Source organism: Oryctolagus cuniculus, chromosome 15, assembly GCF_964237555.1.
Source record: "Oryctolagus cuniculus chromosome 15, mOryCun1.1, whole genome shotgun sequence".
In the NCBI taxonomy this organism is placed as follows: Eukaryota; Metazoa; Chordata; class Mammalia; order Lagomorpha; family Leporidae; genus Oryctolagus; species Oryctolagus cuniculus.
In genome coordinates, this window is record NC_091446.1 from 88104751 (window position 1) to 88127306 (window position 22556).

General features: G+C 40.5%; 1 long non-coding RNA gene across 2 annotated transcripts in view; it reads left to right on the top strand.

Moving 5' to 3' along the window:
• The first annotated feature begins 13842 nt into the window (after window positions 1–13842).
• LOC138845445 (uncharacterized) overlaps window positions 13843–22556 on the top strand; it is a 93425-nt gene continuing 84711 nt past the window's right edge. Inside the window, exon 1 of one of the 2 annotated variants that reach the window (XR_011382705.1) lies at window positions 13843–16497. This is a non-coding gene — a long non-coding RNA (uncharacterized lncRNA). The remainder of the gene's footprint in view (window positions 16498–22556) is intronic. The other variant, XR_011382704.1, reaches the window with a different exon arrangement.

Genomic DNA, 22556 nt, shown 5'->3' on the forward strand with positions numbered 1-22556 from the left:
ATAGCACTGCTATTTCATCCAGGGGTGCATTTTGCTGCACTGGTTGATGGATATATTCTAATGAATCAGGAGGGAAGGAACCAGGTGTCTTATGGACAGTATATTTTCATGGTCTTCAGAATCATGTAACATCATCCTTTCATGAATAGCAACACAATTACACAAGAAGGACTGAAATGCCAAGGATCTTCCCAGAGTGCAGATACTAGATATTGTATAACTAATAACTGGGGTCCTGTTTGTTAATAAATGGATAACTGATTTTAAAATTACCATTATAATGCAAAAATCACAGTTATAAAGTAATCATGATTAAAGCATTGAGTTTGGTAATTAATTTTATCATTGCACATATTGCATCAGAAGTAGCATGTGAGTAGCTGCACTCAGAAAAAAACAAGAGAGCATCACAATCATAAATATATATTCACCCAACACATTGACACCAAGATATATATAGCATATATTATTAGACCTAAAGGAACAGATTGACTCCAGTACTATGATAGTGGGGCCTTCAATTCCACACTCTCATCAATGGACAGATCATCTAGACAGAAAATCACCAAAGATACATCATGGTTGAAGCATACTACTGAGTAAATGGACCTGAAGATTACAGATCATTTCATCTAATAGTTACAAGATATACTTTCTTATCAGCACACTGAGGATTTTCTGCTATCAGTTCATATATTAGGCTTCAAATTGACTCTATAAACTTTAAAAGATCACAGTAATCCCATGTAGCTTCTCAGACCATAAAGGAATAAAGCTAGAAATCAACAATACAAGTAGAACATTTACAAATACATGGAACTTAAACAACATGCTACTGAATGATTGAACTCTGAAAGAATTAAGAAGAAAATTTAGAGAGTTCTTGAAATAAATAAAATGAAAACACAACATATGAAAATCTGTGGGATACAGCAAACACAATATTGAAATGGAAGTTCATAACAGTAGTGCTTACTTTAAAAACTAGAAAAATCTCACATGAATGACTTAAGCATGCATCTCAAAGACTTAGTAAAACAAAAACAAATCAATGCAAAATTAGCAAGAGGTGAGAAATAACAAAATCCAAGTAGAGATAAATGATGTTGAAACTTGAAAAATACTAGGAAAGACTGACAAAATCTAAAGCTGTTTTTACAAAGATAAACATAATAGACAAACTTTTATACAAAAGAGGGAAAATGAAATTAAATAACTGATTCCACATAAACACAAAGGAAAATAAGAAACCACTATGAAAAAGTGCATGTCAACAATTTTTAAAATTTATATACTTTATTTAAGTTACGTAAGTTGTATATTTCATATATTTCCTTTGTACTAGTTTAGGAACATAGTGGCATTTCCTGCCCCTACCCTCCCTCTCATCCCCACACCAACCCTTGCTCCCTCTCTCTCTTGGATTCCCACTCTTAATTTTTACAATGATCTTTTTTCAGTACACTTAATGATTATATAGTTAGCCCTACCCTATGTAAAAGAATTCAACAAATAATATAAAGGAGAAAACAAAATGAAACAAAACACCGTTCCTCAATGAAAGAGACAAGGGCTATAAATGATCATTGCTTCTCAAGATGTCTATTTCACTCTGATATATTATATTGCAGGTATTATATTAGTTACCCAAAAATCTTAAAATCTCAAAAAATAGATAAATTCCTGAATATATATATATATTATAGGAATGCCAACTGATAGTTGGGTTGCTAAAATTTTTTTTAATTTATTTGAAAGACAGAATGTCAGAGTGAGGGAGAGACAACAGAGAAAGAGATCATTGATTTCCTGACCCACTCCTCCAATGACCTCAATGGCACTGGATGGGCTCGGCCAAAGCCAGTAGACTGGAACTCTTTTGGGTTTCCTGCATGGGTGTCAGGGGCCCAACTACTTGGGCCATCATCCACTCACTTCCCAGGTGCATGATCAGGGAGTTGGATTGAAAGCAAAATAATCATGACTTGAACAGTCACTAATATGTGATATGTAACAACAGTGTCACAGGCAATGCTTTAATCTGTTGTGTCACAATGCTGGCCCCTATAGTTGGATTTTAAACAAGCAGGAAACATCATCAGATTTAAATTTTTGAAAATACATCAGATATCAGAGTAGCTGAAGGTATGACCAAGGTTTCAGGAGGAAGGATAGCAAGTAACACATTTCAAAGGTTACTTCAGGATTCCTGGTGTTACATGGTAGTAATCTGACCTTGGAAAAAAATGTAGGAGAAGCAGAATCAACAACAACAACAAAAGACCACGGATGCCACTCACTATGAGAAGAGTACACTGTGACTTATATAAAATTTTTGACAGAGAGTTGCATTACACAACAATCCTCATTCAACTTAAATATAAAGGATATTTCTGAGATAAAACAACACTATATTATATAAGTGCTTAATCTGCAGATATTACTAGAATTGTAGGTTATGTAAACAGGTCTTATATTCATGTAACAATTTTACCTTTACAATGCATTTCAAGTTGTTCAACTAACAGCATGCCCTCATGCTTGGGAATCCAAGTGCCGCAGACAGGAAACTGTTCCAGCAGGGTCCCCAAGCCTGCTGAGTTCCTGGAGCACAGCCAGGACTCGTCGCAAGGGACACTGCCACTGGGAGTGGAAGAAGCTTTGAGTAGTAAGGGTCCAGTGGCCCACCTGCAACCTGACTGTGCTAGGCGGGCTCCTAAATTAATCATCTGCCTGAGTCGCCTTTGGCCAGGACTCCTAACACCTGGTACCGCTGGTGCCCACTGCCCACTGCCTAAAGCAGATGAGCCCTGCAGCCATGAGCCCTAAGCCAAACCGCTTCAGCCCCTTCTGGTCACCCCCACCTCGGCAACCAGCAGCCAACGCCTACCTGGGAAGCCTGAATTAAGGCTGCGAGACCCTGTGGCTCTGGCTCATTGGGAACATGCCCAGCCTGGAGCCTGGAGCCCGGCATCAAGCAGCCTTAACCTAACTTCCCTAGGGAGTGCAGGTTGAAAACGTTGGGGAGTGGTCTGCAGGTAGCCAATGAAGTGTCTGAGCAGAAATTTCCCCCAGCCTGTATGCTGCATCCACATGTAGGCCTGAGTCTAGGATGGGAGGAGAGGCCCCTCCCTGTCCCCTTCCAAGGAAACTCTGCTATTGGGGTGTGGTGATTGCAAACAGGCAATCCAAACCCCCTCAAGTCTGGCAGTGACCACCCGCCGGACACATAGGAAGGAACTTGGCTGTCTGCAGCCCTCTCATACTTTGATACTTATGGCCATGGCGCCAGGGGTTAGGGGCGCCCTCTGGCGGATTTTTGCACTCTGCCAAGGCATGTTTCTGGACTAGCATGTATGCTCTTGTGGGACCCAAGCTCCTCTGCCTATTGTAGTGACCTGGAAGCAGCTGCTCAAGCCAACCATCAGGGCAGCAGAGGACAGGGAAGCAGCCAGGGTCCTGACACTTTGGACTGGGCTAAGTAGCCATCAGTTAAAGAAAAGACACCTCCAGTTCCAGAGGGTTCATTCAGGGGATGTTTGGAGTGCCAAGTCTGGCCTTTCAGGAAGCTGAGTTCCAAAGTCCAAGCAAAGAATCGATAGTCCTCTGCACAAGTTCCCATAACCAGAGTCCCACAGCCTCTTTCTCCAAACTACTGGGAGTGAAGCTGGGAGCGCTTCCAACACACAGGTGTGGAGGGTGAGTCCTGACACCGCTTCTCCCCTTTCCTCTTTACTGCTTCAGAATTCATGTATCATCAGAAGTTGTGAGCAGTCCTAAGGCCCTGAGCGTTAACTCAGCACCCATAGCAGCTATAACAGAGGTCAGAATCAGAGGAAGAACTACAACTGGCACACGACGGGCACTAGCAGGAGAGGGGCATTCTCTAAAAGCCCATCTGTCTCCTGCAAAGAATGCCTTTGACAGAAATTCTGGGAGGAAAGATTAATGCAGCACTGAGATCAGCCTTAGACTCTCAGACAAGGATGATTTTTCCATATAGACTTCACTCATTTTAGTCCTTTAAATTTTTACACAAAAACAACTTTTCTCTGAAAATACAAGCTGATTTTTGCAGAGTTCCTTATTCCCAATAGACACTGATCCTGGTTTTTTTTTTAATGTCTTATTATAGGTTGTGGCTTCAGAGACAATTTATTAGCTCCAAGTAAAACCTTCTTTCAGTGAGATTTCTGAAAGCAGAATTTACACAGAAAGAGAGGGACAAAAAGGAGAAACATAGGGAGATCTTCTATCTGCTGGTTCACTCCCAAAATGACTGCAATGACTGGAGCAAGGCTTATAAGAAGCCAGGAACCAGGAGTTCTTCTGAGTCTCCCACATGGATGCAGAGGCCCAAGCACTTGGGCCATTTTTTGCTGCTTTTCCAGGCACATGAGGAGGGAGCTGGATTGGAAGTGGAGAAGCTGGGACTCAAGCAGGTGCCCTTAGGGGATGCTGGCTTTTCAGGTGGTTGCTTAACCCACTACATCATAGCCTTGGCCCCTCATATCACTTGCCAATACAGACATCAGAAAGCACTGCTGACTTAGAGCAAATGCTTTTTAAAGAAAATCTTCATGTTACTTCTCAAAAAAGATTTATTCATTTATTTGAAAGGCAGAGTTAGAGAGAGAGAGAGAGGAGAGGGAGAGAGAGAGAGAGAGAGGAGAGGGAGAGAGAGAGAGAAAGAGAGAGAGAGAGAGAGAGAGAGAAAGTAAGTTATATGTTCTACCTGCTGGTTCACTCCCCAATTGATCACAATGGTCAGCCCTGGGCCAGGCCAAAGCCAGGAGCTAAGAACTTAATATAGGTCTCCTACATAGGTGCAGGGGCCAAAGCACTTGGGCCATGTTCTGCTACTTTTCTAGGCATTAGCATGGAGTAGAATTGGAAATGGAGGAGCCAGTACACAAACCAGTGCTCATAATGAGATGCCCACACTGCAGACAGCTGCTTAACTCAGTATACCACAAAGCTGGCCCCTCAGTGCTAATTTTACATACGAATTCCACAGGTTACTTTCTGGAGGTCTTTCTACATGTGCCAGAGGGTCATTTCTCCCTCACCATGGATTTTCAAAAAAAATCCATGAGTTGCAGATGAGCCTATTATTTAAGAGAGATGCAAGGACACCCCAACACCAGGCCCTTGTGAACAGGTAGATGAATGGATGATTGCATGTATAGCCACCAGAGAGGCCAGTACCGATAGGGCATTGGCAACTCCTGGGGTCAGAGAGAAATGTAGATAATTTGGAAAAACAAGCTATTTCTACTTGTATGCCCACTCCTACTGTACACATCTTTGAAAAGATTTATTTATGAAAATCAGAGTTACAAAGAGAGAGGGAATGACATAGAGATCTTCCATACACTGGTTCATTCTCCAGATAACCACAATGGGAAGGGTGAGCAAAACTGAAGCCAGGAGCCAAGAGATTCATCTGGTTTTTCCATGTGGGTGACAAATCACATACACTCGGGACATATTCTGATGCTTTTCCCAGGTCATTAGCAGGGAACTGGATCAGAAGTGGAACCACTAGGACAAAAATGAGATCCTGTTTTAGCAGGTTGTTGCTTTACCAATTATACCATAATGCTGTCTCTTCACTGTGTACTCTTAATTTAAAAATGACTAATTACAAAGCTTAAGTTATTTTTTGATAGGCAGAGTGGACAGTGAGAGAGAGAGAGACAGAGAGAAAGGTCTTCCTTTTACTGTTGGTTCATCCTCTAATGGCCACTGCGGCCAGCATGCTGCGGCTAGTGCACTGCACTGATCTGAAGCCAGGAGCCAGGTGCTTCTCCTAGTCTCCCATGCAAGTGCAGGTCCCAATGACTTGGGCCATCCTCCACTGCACTCCCAGGCCATAACAGAGAGCTGGGATGGAAGAGGAGCAACCGGGACAGAATCTGGCGCCCCGACCAGGACTCGAACCTGGTGTGCCGGCGCTGCAAGCGGAGGATTAGCCTGTGGAGCCACAGCACCAGCCAGCTTAAGTTATTTCAGACATTGCAGTTATAGCTAAATTTTATTTTTGAAATTGAAGCAAAAATTTTCCAAATAGTGATTGTTCATATAATTTTATAACCTCCTTATATGATGAAGAAAGTAATATTCAATACTGAACTATTTGATTAAACAGTTACAATTGTGTAGAGTATAAACTTTTAGCCAATGAGATGAATTCAAGTTAAAGAAGCAATCATTTCCAAAGGTTCAAAATTTGCAGTTTCACATCTCAGATAATTCCCTAACTTATTTCATTACAAGCAATACATGCACTGTGAATTTAATTTATGTATACTGAGGCAAAAATCCTTTAAATCGCAGAACTTTTTGAATAACAACTGCCTCTTAATTCATTTTTAATAAATTTAGGCATAATTTTAGTCTAAACAATCACAAAGTTAAATTTTATGTCAATGTTTTTGTTGTATTTTAGGAAATGATAATTTATTTTTCACTTGATATTAGCATTAAACAAATTTTAGCAGTTAAATTTGGATTATTTTATAAGTTTTATTTGTTCATATATGATAATTTAAAGTTATTTTTTCAAGACATATTGATTTATTTGAAAATAAGTGTTACAGAAAGGGAAGGGAGACAGAAAGAGATCTACTATCTACTAGTTCACTGTCCAAATGGCCAGAATGGCTAGGACTTGGCCAGGACAAAGCTAGGAGCCAGTATCTTCTTCTAGTTGCAGGGGCCCAAGGATGTGGTCCATCTTTCCCTAATTTTCCAGTTTAATTAGCAGGAATCAGGATCACAATTGGAGCAGCAAGACTCTGATTGATGCCCATATGGGATGTCAGCACTGAAGAAGGTGGCTTCACTCACTGTGCCACAATGCCAGTTCCACTTATTTGCTGTTTTTGGATCCTGTTTAGACTCCTGTGGAACTGTGGTCTTTCTAGTTTTTGCTTATCGAATACTATGGTTAGTGGTACATTAAGCCTGTGATTATAGAGTGGATCAAGATTGTGTTCTTTTTTTATTTTTTTAACTTTTATTTAATGAATATAAATTTCCAAAGTACGGCTTATGGATTACAATGGCTTCCCCCCATAACTTCCCTCCCACCCACAACCCTCCCCTTTCCCACTCCCTCTCCCCTTCCATTCACATCAAGATTCATTTTCAATTCTCTTTATATACAGAAGATCAGTTTAGCATACATTAAGTAAAGATTTCAACAGTTAGCTCCCACACAGAAACATAAAGTGAAAAATAATAGATGATTTTTTAAATGATGGTGAAATCAGATCAGACCTATTGTCATGTTTAATCCCAGCAAGAGTCAAGTTGGGAATTGCTAATTTCTTCTTTTTTTTAACAGAAGATCAGTTTAGTATACATTAAGTAAAGATTTCAACAGTTTGCACCCCCATAGAAACACAAAGTGAAATATACTGTTTGAGTACTCGTTATAGCATTAAGCCTCAATGTACAGCACATTAAGGACAGAAATCCTACATGAGGAGTAAGTGCACAGTGACTCCTGTTGTTGAATTTACAAATTGACACTCCTGTTTATGGCATCAGTAATCTCCCTATGCACCAGTCATGACTTTCCAAGGCTATGGAAGCCCCTTGAGTTCTCTGACTCTTATCTTGTTTAGACAAGGTCATAGTCAAAGTGGAGGTTCTCTCCTCCCTTCAGAGAAAGGTACCTCCTTCTTTGAAGACCTGTTCTTTCCACTGGGATCTCACTCACAGAGATCTTTCATTTAGGTTTTTTTTTTTTTTTTTTTTTTTTGGCAGTGTCTTGGCTTTCCATGCCTGAAATACTCTCATGGGCTTTTCAGCCAGATCGGAATGCCTTTAGGGCTGATTCTGAGGCCAGAGTGCTGTTTAGGACATCTGCCATGCTGTGAGTCTGCTGAGTATCTTGCGTCCCATGTTGGATCACTCTCCCCTTTATTTATTCTATCGGTTAGTGTTAGCAGGTACTAGACTTGTTTATGTGCTCCCTTTGACTCTTAGTCCTTTCATTATGATCAATTGTGAACTGAGATTGATCACTTGGACTAGTGAGATGGCATTGGTACATGCCACCTTGATGGGATTAAATTGGAGTCCCCTGGTATGTTTCTAACTCTACCATTTGGGGCAAACAGCTTGAGCATGTCCCAAATTGTACATCTCTTCCCTCTCTTATCCCCACTGTTATGTTTAACAGGATCACATTTCAGTTAAATTTCAACACTTAAGAATAACTGTGTATAAATTACAGAAGTAAACCAGTCATATTAAGTAGAACAGACAAAAAAAACTACTAAGAGGGATAATGTATTAAGTTGTTCATTAACAGTCAGGGCTATGCTGATCAAGTCACCATTTCTCATAGTGTCCATTTCACTTCAAAAGGTTTCCTTTTTGGTGTTCAGTCAGTTGTCACCGATCAGGGAGAACATATGGTATTTGTCCCTTTGGGGCTGGCTTATTGCACTCAGCATGATGTGTTCCAGATTCCTCCATTTTGTTGCAAATGACTGGATTTCGTTGTTTCTTACTGCGGTATAGTATTCTAAAGAGTACATATCCCATAATTTCTTTATCCAGTCTACCGTTGATGGGCATTTAGGTTGGTTCCAGGTCTTGGCTATTGTGAATTGTGCTTCAATAAACATTAGGGTGCAGACCGCTTTTTTGTTTGCCAATTTAATTTCCTTTGGGTAAATTCCAAGGAGTGGGATGGCTGGGTTGTACGGTAGGGTTATCTTCAGGTTTCTGAGGAATCTCCAGACTGACTTCCATAGTGGCTTGACCAGTTTGCATTCCCACCAACAGTGGGTTAGTGTCCCTTTTTCCCCACATCCTCGCCAGCATCTGTTGTTGGTAGATTTCTGTATGTGAGCCATTCTAACCGGGGTGAGGTGAAACCTCATTGTGGTTTTGATTTGCATTTCCCTGATTGCTAGTGACCTTGAACATTTTTTCATGTGCCTGTTGGCCATTTGGATTTCCTCTTTTGAAAAATGTCTATTGAGGTCCTTGGCCCATCTCTTAAGTGGGTTGTTGGTTTTGTTTTTGTGGAGTTTCTTGATCTCTTTGTAGATTCTGGTTATTAACCCTTTATCTGTTGCATAGTTTGCAAATATTTTTTCCCATTCTGTCGGTTGTCTCTTCACTCTCCTGACTGTTTCTTTTGCCATACAGAAACTTCTCAATTTGATGCAATCCCAATAGTTGATTTTGGCTTTGACTGCCTGTGCCTCCGGGTCTTTTCCAGAAATTCTTTGCCTGTGCCAATATCTTGAAGGGTTTCTCCAATGTTCTCTAATAACTTGATGGTGTCAGGTCATAGATTTAGGTCTTTAATCCATGTTGAGTGGATTTTTGTGTAAGGTGTAAGGTATGCTTCTGCACATGGAAATCCAGTTTTGCTAGCACCATTTATTGAATAGACAGTCCTTAATCCAGGGATTGGTTTTGGATCCTTGATCAAATATAAGTTGGTTGTAGAAGTTTGGATTGATTTCTGGTGTTTCAATTCTGTTCCATTGGTCTATGCATCTGTTTCTGTACCAGTACCATGCTGTTTTGATTAAAACTGCCCTGTAGTATGTCCTGAAATCTGGTATTGTGATGCCTCCAGCTTTTTTTTTTTAAAGATTTTATTTATTTATTTGACAGGTAGAGTTACAAACAGTGATAGGGACAGAGATAAAGGTCTTCCTTCCATTGGTTCACTCCCCAAATGGCTGCAACGGCCGGGGCTGCGCCGATCCGAAGCCAGGAGCCGAGCTTTCTCCAGGTTTCCCATATGGGTTCAGGAGCCCAAGCACTTGGGCCATCCTCCACTGCTTTCCCAGGCCACAGCAGAGAGCTGGACTGGAAAAGGAGCAACCGGGACTAGAACCGGCGCCCATATGGGATGCCGGCACCGCAGGCAGAGGATTAACCTAGTGCGCCATGGCGACAGCCCCATTCAGCTTTGTTTTTGTTGTACAAGATTGCTTTAGCTATTCGAGGTCTCTTGTGCCTCCATATAAATTTCAGCACCATTTTTTCCAGATCTGAGAAGAAGGTCTTCGGTATCTTCATTGGGATTGCATTGAATCTATAAATTGCTTTTGGGAGAATGGACATTTTGATGATATTGATTCTTCCAATCCATGAGCATGGAAGATTTTTCCATTTCTTGGTATCCTCTTCTATTTCTTTCTTTAAGGTTTTGTAATTTTCATCGTAGAGATCTTTAACCTCCTTGGTTAAGTTTATTCCAAGGTATTTGATTGTTTTTGTAGCTATTGTGAATGGGATTGATCTTAGCAGTTCTTCCTCAGCCATGGCATTGTCTGTGTATACAAAGGCTGTTGATTTTTGTGCATTGATTTAATACACTGCTACTTTGCCAAAATCTTCTGTGAGTTCCAATAGTCTCTTAGTAGAGTTCTTTGGGTCCCCTAAATAAAGAATCATACCATCTGCAAAGAGGGATAGTTTGAGTTCTTCCTTCCCAATTTGTATCCCTTTAATTTCTTTTTCTTGCCTAATAGCTCTGGCTAAAACCTCCAGAACTATATTGAATAGCAGTGGTGAGAGTGGACATCCCTGTCTGGTACCAGATCTCAGTGGAAATGCTTCCAACTTTTCCCCATTCAATAGGATGTTGGCTGTGGGTTTTCATAGATTGCTTTGAATGTATTGAGGAATGTTCCTTCCAAACCCAGTTTGCTTAGAGTTTTCATCATGAACGGGTGTTGTATTTTATCAAATGCTTTCTCGGCATCTATTGAGATAATCATATGGTTTTTCTTCTGCAGTCTGTTAATGTGGTGTATCACATTGATTGTCTTGCGCACATTAAACCATCCCTGCATACCAGGGATAAATCCCACTTGGTCTGGGTGGGTGATCTTTCTGATGTGTTGTTGCATTCTATTGGCGAGAATTTTATTGAGGATTTTTGCATCTATGTTCATCAGGGATATTGGTCTGTAATTCTCTTTCACTGCTGCATCTTTTTCCAGCTTAGGAATTAAGGTGATGCTGGCTTCATAGAAAGAATTTGGGAGGACTCCCTCTTTTTCGATTGTTCTGAATAGTTTGAGAAGAATTGGAGTCAGTTCTTCTTTAAATGTCTGGTAGAATTCAGCAGTGAATCCATCTGGTCCTGGGCTTTTCTTTGTTGGGAGGGCCTTTATTACTGTTTCAATTTCTGTCTCAGTTATGGGTCTGTTTAGGTTTTTGATGTCTTCCTGGTTCAATTTAGGTAGGTTGCATGTGTCCAGGAATCTCCATTCCTGATAGGTTTCCCTGTTTGCTGGCATACAAGTCCTTGTAGTAATTTCCGATGATTCTTTTTATTTCTGTGGTGTCTGTTGTTACGTTTCCTTTTTCATCTCTGATTTTATTGATTTGGGTCTTTTCTCTTCTTTTTTTAGTTAGTTGGGCCAATGGGGTGTCAATTTTGTTTATTTTTTCAAAAAACCAGCTCCTCGTTGGCTGATTTTTTGTAATGTTTTTTTTTTTTTTTGGATTCAATCCTGTTGGTTTCTTCTCTGATTTTAATTATTTCTCTTCTCCTACTAGATTTGGGTCTGGTTTGCTGTAGGTTTTCTAGATCCTTGAGGTGAGTTGAAAGCTCATCTATTTGGTGCCTTTCCAATTTCTTGATGTAGGCACCTATTGATATAAACTTTCCTCTTAACACTGCTTTTGCTGTGTCCCATAAGTTTTGGTATGTTGTGCTGTTATCCTCATTTACTTCCAGAAAATTTTTGATTTCTCTTTTAATTTCTTCTATGACCCATTGTTCATTCAGGAGCATGTTGTTCAATCGCCATGTGTTTGCGTATGCTCTAGGGATTCCTGAGTTGCTAATTTCCAACTTCATTCCTTTATGGTCTGAGAAGCTGCATGGTATGATTCTAATTCTTTTGAATTTGCTGAGACTTGCTTTATGGCCTAGCATGTGGTCAATCCTAGAGAAGGTTCCATGTACTGCTGAGAAGAATGTAAAATCTTTAGCTGTAGGATTGAAAGTTCTGTATGTATCTGTTAGATCCATTTGGGCTATAGTGTCATTTAAATCTACTGTATCCTTTTTGATCTTCTGTCCTGTTGATCTATTTCTGAGAGTGGAGTATTGAAGTCCCCCAGTACTATTGTATTGGGGTCTAAGTTTCCCTTTAAGTCTGTTAACAAATCTTTTAGATAAACCGGTGCCCTGTAGTTAGGTGCATATACATTGATAATTGTTATATCTTCTTGTTGTATTGATCCCTTAATCATTATATAGTGTCCCTCTTTGTCTCTCTTAACAGTTTTTGTGGTAAAGTTTATGTTGTCCGATATTAAGATGGCTACGCCTGCTCTTTTTTCATTTCTGTTGGCATGGTATATCTTTTTCCAGCCTTTCACTTTCAGTCTGTATGGATCTTTGTTGGAAAGATGCGTTTCTTGTAAGCAGCAAATAGATGGGTTTTGTTCCTTAACCCAATCAGCCAATTGGTGTCTTTTAACTGGACAGTTCAGGCCATTAACGTTCAGTGTGACTAATGATAAGTGGTAACTTTGCCCTGCCATTTGCCAAAGATAAGTTCTAATATATGCTTTGAATTCCCTGTGATCTTTTGCTGTGAGGTTTCCTTCCTTTACCTTCTTTCATATTGATGACCGTGTTTCTGTGTTTCTGTGTGTAACACATCTTTAAGCATCTTTTGCAGGGCTGGACGAGTGGCAACAAATTCTTTCAATTTCTGTTTGCTATGAAAAGTCTTTATTTCACCTTCATTCACAAATGATAGCTTTGCAGGATATAATATTCTGGGCTGGCAGTTGTTCTCTCTTAGTACCTGGGCTATATCTCGCCATTCCCTCCTAGCTTGTAGGGTTTCTGATGAGAAGTCAGCTGTGAGTCTGATTGGAGATCCTCTGAGAGTAATCTGACGTTTCTCTCTTGCACATTTTAGGACCTTTTCTTTATGTTTCACTGTGGAGAGTTTAATTACCACGTGTCGTGGTGAGGATCTCTTTTGGTCATGTTTATTAGGGGTTCTGTGAGCTTCCTGTACTAGGATTTCTCTGTCCTTCTCCAAACCTGGGAAATTTTCTGCTAATATCTCACTAAAAAGGCCTTCTAATCCTTTCTCCCTCTCCATGCCTTCAGGAACTCCTAGAACCCAAATGTTGGTTTTTTTAATAGTATCCTGAAGATTCCTGACAATATGTTTTAGATTTCTAATTTCCTCTTCTTTTCTTTGGTCTGACTGTATCCTTTCCTGTTCTCTATCTTCTAAGTCCGATATTCTCTCTTCTGCTTCACCCATTCTGTTTGTAAGGCTCTCTAGTGTGTTTTTCATTTGATCTATTGAATTCTTCACTTCATTATGATTTCTCATCACTATCACAGTTTCCTGTTGTACTAGTTGTTTTGTTTTTTTTTGATTTTGATTCCTCCTTAACATTTCATTTTCACAAGAGAGATTTTCTACCTTGTCCATTAAGGATTTTGTAGTTCAAGAATTTGTTTTTGAGAACTTCTTAATGTTCTTATCAATTTTTTGAGATCTGCTTCTTGCATTTCTTCTATCTCATCATCTTCATAATCTTGAATTGGGGTGTCTTTTTCATTTGGGGGCATCATGGTGACTTCCTTGTTTCTATTATGTTGGTTTTTGTGTTTGTTATTTGGCATATTGGAGATATTTGGTTTCTTCACTGTGGTGCTTTTTCTTGTTATACTATGACTCTAGATTAAGTGGACTGTCTGTTTTTGATGGAGCTTTAGAGGCTTGAGATGGGTGTGGCCTGAGAGCTCTCTTTGGTGTGCCAAAGGTGACACTCCCAGGTTAGGCATGATATCTCTCTCTCTCTCTCTCTCTCTTTCTTTTTTTGATTCAAAAGGGAAGTAATTCCGCACAGCTGAATGAAGTTGGAGGTAGTTAGCAGGCAAATGATATACCCACAGGAGCCAGAGGTCAGAAGCTCTTTCCCAAGGACCACACAGGGAATCTGTTCTGCCCTCAGAGTTGGCTCAAATTCTCCTTCAGTCTCCCACTGGGTTGCCAAAGTTACGGAATTGTAGAGTCTCTGGAGAGTACTCACGTGGATTCTGTGAGTTCTCTCCCCCACCATCTCTTTTTTCACAGTCTCAGTTCAGTAGCACCACAAATTTACTAGGTCTTAATCTCCTGTTAATTCGCCCCACCCAGAGTCAGGTTTTTCTGCTAGGCTCAGGGTTGGTGCAGACCTGAGGTCGCTCTGCTTATGACGTATGTCCAAGATGGTGCCTGCTCTTTGTCTTGCTCGCCCTTGAGAGGTGAGCGGAGAGAGAGAAACCCGTGTCCGTACCAGTCACCTTTTTTTTTTCTCTCTCTCTCTCTTCCAGTTAGCCTGGTGAACTTTTTCCCCCCGTGGGTCATTCCCTCTAGTCTCCTCTCCCTGCTTGCCTGCTGGTGTCTCAGGCTATTGAGGTTCGGCTCACCTCGCGTTCCAGCGCTGGTGTGTTGAGTCTGCTGCTGGTGTCCTGAACTGTGGGCTCCCATGCTCTCCACGCAGGTGCACTGTGAATCACGCATTCTGGAAGAGTTTCTTCTGCTGTTTCCTCCCCTACTCTTCCTTGAACCTGCAGTATCTCCACTGTTATTAAACTGTCTCTCCCCGGGCTATCAGTGTGCTCCCTTCCTATTCTGCCATCTTGTCTCCTCCCAAGATTGTGTTCTTTTGCAAAAAGTAAAATAGATATCAAAAAGAAAGGAAGGTAGGAATGGGATTGAGGGAAGGAGAGAGGGAGGAAGGTTATCATCTTGGAATTCTACCTAGGAAACACATGGGATCTGTTCTCTTTATATTAATAAAATTTTAAAACAATGTTTTATCACAAGCAAAAGATACAGCATTCTTGGCACATTATTGTAGTGAATTAATATCTGGCTTCTATGAGGGCGCAGAGGGACATGTATTTCATGTTAACTGCTGTAACCCCCAGTACCTTTCATGGTACCATGCACATAGCAGACATTGAATAAATACTTGTTGATTGAAAAAAAGTTACTTTTAAAACATGCACTTGACTTCTGTCCAGAGGCAAGACATTAGCTGCCCTATGAGAAATATGCTCAATGACCAAAGCAGATTCCAGAAGGAAATGTTGAATCATATGTACACTATTATATCAATTTGTCAAATGAGTATTGGTAATAACTCTCTGTGTTGTGGTTGGTAGTTGTTTGAATTAGTCTTGAAAAACATTCCATCCTAGATGTTAAAAAAAAAGCTTTAAGCAGAGGTTTGAACCAGCATTGTGTTAGGACACATGGGATCCTGCCACACTGCTCAATCACATGAAGCTCTCTAAGTAGATAAAAATCAGAATCACTGTGATAATTGCTTCTTTTCTGTAACTTGCACAGCCAGGTGTGGTCCTAGCTCCATGCCTAGAGATCACTCTGGAATGTGTTCTGATAGACAGCAAGATTCAGGGAAAGAGGTATAATATGAAGATGCCCAAATCCTTTTTGGGGGAACAAAAATGCATGTTTTAAAAGTAACATTTTTCAATCAACAATAACCCTGCTACTCAGGATGGTGTGTGAAATTTGGAGATGTCGAGGACTGACTGCCCAACACCCTGTTCCATGGGCAGCAGGGTACAGCAGGGGAAACTTAGTAAAATAGTCAATGCAAAATGATCACACAAAATTAACTGAAAGAGTGGAGTCACACTTCTGCTGTACAAATATATAGATTGCAGGGTTCCTCCAGGAAGGGCAGCAGTTGAGAGCCTAGTATCGGATAGTGACTCTCGAGCAAATTTCAAGGTAACATACAGATCTGGGTTAACATCTAGTCAGATGTGAGGTGCCTCTGATGTACTTTCTCAGCCTGTCAGCCATGCCATGGGGTGTGAACGTAACAGGACCACCAGCTTACAACTTGTTCCTTCCCATGATTTCTCTCCTTAGGTGCCCATTCACCTCACACACAACAAGAGGGAGTGGCACTGCCCTAGGGGGCTCACAGTGGTGGCCTGCTCCTGAGATGCCTGTCTTATATCATCCTTTGGTCTGGATTATTTCTAGGGATTGTAGGATGGTGGCCTAAAGTGACATCTGGAGAAAGTGTTGGAAAATCTCTGACCCCATGGCCTTCTAAGGCTATAACCTCTGGAAGTAGGGGTTCAGCATGAGAATATCTTGTCCCAGTTGTCTCTGATCAAGTTAGCTGAAAAATGACTATCTCTTGAATTGTAGGTGCTTAGTCAGCAGGCTTCTAAGTTCTGTTGTGTTCTATCACTAAGGAAGTGATGTCAACCCAGACTCCCCTTACCTGAGCACTACCCTCTGGCAGTCTCCAGGGTGGAGTGGCCAGGACAAGTCCAGTTTATTGTGAGCAGTATCTCCACTGCCAGCACACCTCAGTCCTAGGTATAATGAGTGACGAATGATTGAGGCATGGAGGACTCAGTGGCAGAGTGCTGAGTGGAAGGGAGGAAGAAATTTCAAGCTGTGGTTGCAACGAGAGGACTCCCAGGTGGGCAGAAAAGGACAAGAGAGGCCCCCTAGGCAGTCTGTGGATCCAGATGATGTGAAAATCAGGCTAGTCACTGGGAACAGGTACTCAGGGTACTCTGAGGTGGTCAGGTGGTCGGGTTCCCTGTGTGTGGCTGTGGGGACCCCTAGGAGATGATGCTGAGTCCCACCACTATGTCACCAGGAAAAGACTGAGTGCTCCACTGTCACAGCTGATGTTAATTTTTATGTCTTTGTGTGTATGCTGTAGGCCTAGGGGTAACCTAGCCTATGTACCTATGGGAGGGTACAGAAGAGTGGGGAGGGAGGAGGTATGGTATTGTAAGGCAGGGCTGGAGAAGTGTGGGATGACCCTTGACCATAGGTGGGAACCCTGCCTGGAGCCGGGTCCCCTTCTGGGATGCCACATTGGGCCTTTTGTGACTCTCCACTTAGCAGAGGGAACAGACCTGTCTCCTCCAGGATTGATGGCACCCCCAGCAAGAGGGGATTTGGCTTCTACCACCAGCCTAGGGAGGGACAGTGGTAATGGCATAAGAGAAACAAACACCAGGGTTTGGGAGAGGTGGGTAGCAACAAGAAGCTACTTCAGTTCCCTTTCCTTCCTGAAGGTGATGGGAAGGGGGTGTCTGTTCCTCAGGTGGGCCTGCAGTCCCTCCTAGAAGCACTGTGCACAGGCTCCAGTTCCCCACCACATGTTGGGCACTTCGGATGCCTGACATGGAAACAGTGCCTATTGCAGGAGACACCGCATGAGGCTGGGAGTTGCATGCCTGACCAATAGGTGGAACTGGTCTCTTCTGTTGTTCAGATTCTGAGTTTCCCTGGTGTGAGTTTTGGCACTCTAAGGGGCAGCTGGACCAGTCTAGCACCCAGTCATGAAGCTCTATGCCTGCAACCTGATCACTGGCATGCACCAGGCACCAAGGGCCTCCTTCCCACCTTGCGTGGACCCCACCTGCCTAGACTGTGATCCCAGCAGCTGATCCTGTAGTTATGAAATAATTTGTCCTATTATGATAAACTATTTTATATTTTAAAAACCTGACACCTTTTCTGTTCTTCAGTTGATGTTAATGAAGTATCAAGCTATATTAGTCTTTAAAAAAGTGCTTTTAGGGTCAGTGCTCTGGTGTAGTGAGTAAAGCTGCTGTCTGTGGAACAGGCATCCTGAATGGGCACCGGTTCGATTCCCACTTGCTCTACTTCTGATCTAGCTCCCCGCCAATGCACCCGGAAAATCCGTGCAATTTAGCCCAAGTGCTTAGGCTAAGAGACCCATAGGAAGCTCCTGACATTGGAATGACCCTGCTAAACCCACTATGACCATTTGGGGAGTAAACCAACAAATGGAAGACATTTCTCTCTCTCTCTCTCTCTCTCTCTCTCTCTCTCTCTCTGTCTCCCTCCCTCCTTACCCCCTACCTCCCCCCTCCCTCCCCCATCCCTCCCTCCTTCCCTCTCCTCTTACTTTCAAATACATAAGTCTTTAAAAATACATTTTTGAGCCAGTGCCGCGGCTCACTAGCTAATCCTCTGCCTTGAGGCACCGGCACACTGGATTTGCTGGATTCTGTCCCAGTTGCCCTTCTTCTAGGCCAGCTCTCTGCTGTGGCCAGGGAGTGCAGTGGAGGATGATGGCCCAAGTCCTTGGGTCCGGCACCCCATGCAAGACCAGGATAAGTACCTGGCTCCTGCCATCGGATCAGCGCGGTGCGCCGGCTGTGGCGGCCATTGGAGGATGAACCAATGGCAAAAAGGAAGACCTTTCTCTCTGTCTCTCTCACTGTCCACTCTGCCTGTCAAAAAAAAAAAAAGCAGGCATTACAAAAATAAATAAAAACAAGTTTATTAAAAAATACATTTTTGGCAGAAAACCTTGAAATATATTACCTAGAATGCCTCTGTTCAAAGGTGTCTTGAAAACATTATAACTCCACTTCTTCATGAACATTATAAAGCTGAGAGTTTTCTTGAACTTGAAAGAATGCTTTAAAGACATCTATATTCTTCTACTTCATTTCAGCTTTACTGCTTTTCAAAGTAATATCCTGTCATTTGTGTTTATTTTAATCTTTTGGCTGTTTTCTTAATGGTGACATAACAAATTATAAAATTATACTTGTCACCTTTTTAGGTCTTCAATATTAAATTTTGAAGTGGAATATCGCTTTTCTATCTGCCACCTTTCTTAACAGACACTTTCCAGAACAGTTGTCTTAGCTTACTTCCTTTACCTGATGCCTCCTACTAAAACTTATTCCTGAATTAAATGCTCTTTTCCTATTTAAACTTTGCTTATTTTTTTCTGATTTCTGAAAAAAAATGAGGGAAAGGGTTTCCTTAAGTAAGCCCAGTTCCAGTGATATAATGTATTTTAAATTTTGAAAACACTATTTTTCCAAATTGAAATTAAAAAAATTTGAGAAACCAAAATAGCCTAATTAAAATTTATACCCTCTGTTATCATTCTGTATTCATTTCTATATCAAAGTTTGGGTAAAAATTCATTTTTTTTCATTCTATAATTTAGTTGATAAGCTTTTTTTTAACCAGATCAGAAAAACATGGTTTTAAATCAGTGCACACTATAAAAAATATATATAAAGTCTCTTTCCACATATGAAAAACATGTACTTGTTAGCAGAATTTTCTGACTTTTTTTGCTCACAATGTTTAATTACTTCTGCATTAATAATAGTGTTACCAAATTAAATGATAATTACACAAATTCTACTCTATTTATTGCATAGGATAGTATAAAACATACTCACTGGGCCTGCACTGTGGCATAGTGGGTGAAGCCGCTGCCTGCAGTGCCAGCATCCTATATGGATGCCAGTTGGAGTCCTGGCTGGCTGCTCCACTTCCTATCCAGCTCTCTGCTATGGCCTGGGAAAGCAGTGAAGGATGGCAAAAGTGCTTGGGCCCCTGCACTCATGTGGGAAACCCAGAAGAAGCTCCTGGCTCCTGCTTTCAGATCGGTGCAGGTCCAGCCATTGTGGCCATAATTGGGGAGTGAATCAGTGGATGGAAGACCTCTTTCTCTCTCTCTGCCTCTCCTTTTCTCTGTGTAACTCTTTCAAGTAAAATAATTAAATCTTTGAAAAAACATATTAATTTACAGGTAAGGTTTCTGCAGTTTTAGAAAATAAAACTGGTAAGATGATGGAACATTTCAGCAGTAAAAGTAAGTGTAGCATCAAACAAGATAAGAGATGAAAAGTTTTTGGAAAATTAGCTAAATACAAGCAAGTTATTTTTTACAGAATTATTAAGCATCTTCAAACAGTTTATTTATTTATTTATTTATTTATTCATTCATTTGAAAGGCAGAGTTACAGAGAGAGCAGAGGCAGGGGGTGGGGAGAGAGAAATCCTCCATCCGCTGGTTCACTCCCCAAATGGCTGCAAAATCTGGAGCTGGGCCAATCCAAAGCCAGGATACAGGAGCCTCCCCCAGTTCTCCCACATGGATATATGGGCCCAAGCACTTGGGAGATCTGCTGCTGCTTTCCCAGGCCATAGTAGGAAGCTGAATTAAAAGTAGATTAGCCAAGTCTTTAATCAGTGCCTATATGGGATGTTGGCATTCTACATGGCTGCTTACTCACTACGCCGCAATGCCAGAACCCTCAAACAGTTTTAAATCTCTTCTGCATTACAGAGTCTAAGCTTATTATATTTTATATGATGTACAACACATAAAATTGTTTATACACAGGAATTTAGGTAAAGGGATTTCTATTTTCATTATTTTTATAAGTATGTATCTCATAAATACAACATTAGGAACATAGTAATTCTTCCCACTGAACCTGTCCTCCCACCTACTCTTCCCTCTCCTGTTTGGCCTTAGAAAGAAAAAGAAACAGAAAAAAAGAGAAAAAAAGAAATAATGGAATAAAAAAAAACTAAGAGAACTATTCCTCAAGAGTCTAAACAAGGGCTGTTTTTTGTTATTACTTCCCAAAGGTGATTTTTTTTTCTTCCCTTCCTCTTTTCCTTTCCTTCCTCCTTCTTTCCTTTTCAAAACTTCATTGTCTTTGAATAAGAACACACGCATGAAACATATTTTGGGTGCTCTTAGACATAAGTATAACTTATGAGATATCATAATATCCTCCATATAATACATTAAAAAGAACTGATTCTTGAGAAAAAGTTTTACTATTAAGTCTCATGATACAACTCTTTGTGGACAGAGGTGCTGCATGGGAAGTTTGTGCACAGTGACTCTTGTTAATTTAACAAATAATACTTATGTATGACATCAGTGATCCCCCAAGGCCTTTGACAAAAAATCCTTTTGGATCCGCTAGCTTGACAAGGCCATAAGCAGAGTGGACATTTTCTCTTCCTTTCAGAGAAAAGTAGCTCCTTCTTTGGTGGCCGCTTCTTTCCACTGGGGTCTCACCCACAGGAGTCCTTTATGTAGGATATTTTTTCCAGAGTGTCTTGGCTTTCCATGCCTAAAATATAGAGCTATTTCTAAATGAGTTTCCATCAAAGGAGTAGCAAATACTAAGTCTCCTAGCTGGGATTATGAAATATATTTACTTTATAGTCTCAGAATGATACTGAACTTTGTTTAAGAGACTCTGGTTGGCATAAATTTTAATTTGAGGGTGCACATTATATCACTGGAAAGGTCTTTTAAGTAGATTTAGATACAAAATTTCATCGTAACCATTATCCATCTCATTTCCCCTCTGGTTAAAAGCATCTAAGTCACTCTTTGAAATACCAGATATTTGTATGTTTGGAAACCTTAGAGTTCTTATAAAAATTTCTCAGATGATATACATAGCCAACATAAAAGTACAATGGAAATCATATGTTCTCTGAAACATGGGATATTTTTATCCTGTTAGTAGTCCTACAGTTTCTACAAGTGCAACTTTGAACAGATTATTAACTACTATACACCTTTATTTGCATATCTGCTAAAGAAAATCAGTAAAGAAAAATTCATGTTTTTAAAGGAAAGCGAGATAATATCTCTTAAAAATGTGTGTAAACTTGCTTTTTCTCCTATTTCCAAATGAGTACCTTACATGAACTCTAGTAGAGAAATTATATGTAGTTCCTGTTGTCTTTTCTATTTTCCAATTCACCACTAATATGGTTATATTACTCTTATATAAAAACAAAATATTTAAAACATTCTAACAGCTGCTTTATATGTAGGCATATAACAAAAATTTCTTTTTAAGTTATTTATAAGAGCTAGCATTGTGGCATTATGGGTTAAGCCACCATCTGCAGTGCTGACAACCCACATAGGCACAGATGTGAGTCCCTGCTGCTCCACTGCTATTGCAGACATTTGGGAACTGAATCAGCAGATGGGAGATGTGTGTGTGTGTGTGTGTGTGTGTGTGTGTGTATCTTCTTCACTGTCTGTAACTCTGCCTTTGAAATAAAATAGAATACATCTTTTAAAATTGTATATAAAATACAAAACCTAAACATCATCCCACTTTAAATATTTATATTATTTTCTGAAGATCTATGTTCTTTCTCATGTGAATACTTCACTTTAAACAAATAACTGACTCATATAGATTTATCCTGTTCACTCAACAATTGGACTTTACTTCAGTGTTTTGAGGATTAAATGAGATACTATATAGGTAGTGGGTAGACAATCACTTTAGAAATATTCAAAGTGCACAAAAATAAAAGTAAAAAACCATTAAACACGTGAACTACATATTATTGGTAAGAATCCAGATTTCAACATCAGGTATACCTGTATTCAAATTTCAGTTCTGTCATTGACATCCTGGGTGCTTCTAGGCAACATAATGTCCCTTTCCAATCTCACCTTCTGCAATAGAAATCATAGGACAATGGCAACATATCTCAGAAAGTGTTAGTGAAAATTCAGTGAGGTAAGTAATACTTAGCAGTAAGAGTGCCTGGCAAAAATTCAGGACTCATTCATAGAATATTTTCTTGTGTAATCCATTTGAGATCACTTCTGTGGTTAATACAGCAGAATGGGAGTTCCAAGATGGATGAACAGGGAAAAGATGTGCTCAGTTTGACTACAGG